At 73.5% G+C, this 1,031-nt stretch overlaps 1 non-coding gene across 1 annotated transcript; it reads left to right on the top strand.

Moving 5' to 3' along the window:
* Nucleotides 1-212: 212 nt before the first annotated feature.
* Nucleotides 213-284, top strand: H696_06382. The gene has a single exon. It is a non-coding gene; the product is annotated as a tRNA-Thr (tRNA).
* The last annotated feature ends 747 nt before the right edge of the window (nt 285-1,031 follow it).

Here is a 1,031-nt window from a genome sequence, read left to right on the forward strand (position 1 = left end):
GCCCCTTTTCTGGGTGACTGGTTCTTCTGGTCATACGGCGAGGCAGCATGGGAGGGGGCAGGGAGGTGCAATTCACTGCCGCCGCCCCCCCCCCCCCCCCTGGCCGCCGGCATCCGGCGGTTACCCGGTCGCTTCGGGGGCGGGCCCTCCTTCCGGCGACTCGGCACACACACATTCAAGTAGATCTCTTCCGAGCCCCTGGAGTAACATGGGCCCGTTTAGCTTAGGGGTAGAGCGTCGCTCTTGTAAAGCGAAGGTCGGGTGTTCGATTCACTCAATGGGCACATATTATTTTTTCCTTTTCGGTCGCCGTCAAATCCATTCGCCCCGGCGCGCGCGCGTGTGCCGCGCGGCAGGGACACAGCACCGGCCTGTGCGTGGGTGTGTGGGTGTGTGTGTGTGCGGTGCGTGCGCCGGGGCGCGGGGGGCCGCCAGCCTGGGCCGGCGCGGTGGGACTGCGCGCGGGTGGTCGCCCGCGCGGCGGCCATGGGAGACGCCCCCGCGCGCCGCGCCGGCGGCGGGGTCAGACCCGGAGGGGGGGCGGCGGCCATCCGTCGGCCTTTTTGACGGGGCCCGGGTATATGGGGCCAACCCTAAAATCCGGCCGGCGCGGTCGCTGGTTGGCGGACTCGGGAGCCCGGCGGATTGGTTGGGCACCCCGGTGTGTGCCCGGGGGCGGCCGCGTGCGCCCTCGACCCTGGGGGAGGCGGGCGGGAGGCCGGCAGGCGGCTGCCGGGGCCCGCATGGCGCGCGCCCGGGGACGCCCTTTTCGCGCCCGTTCCCGGGCCTTCTCCACCTCCGGGGGGCGGGGGCCTCTCCCTTCGAGAAGAGGGATCGGGGGCCTGCGCGGGCGGGGGGCGGTGCGGGCGCGCGCACACGCATGGCTCCGCGTCAGTCCCCCCCCCCCCCCCCGGCCCCGGGCCCGGGGTCAAAGGGGGAAAGGGGGGGGGGGGGGGAATAAAAGGCGCCGGCACGCGGCGATTCGGCCGCCAGCCAGCGTTCTCAACCTCCCTCGCCCCCTCGTTCGCCGG

Source organism: Fonticula alba (assembly GCF_000388065.1).
Source record: "Fonticula alba strain ATCC 38817 unplaced genomic scaffold supercont2.195, whole genome shotgun sequence".
Lineage (NCBI taxonomy): Eukaryota > Rotosphaerida > Fonticulaceae > Fonticula > Fonticula alba.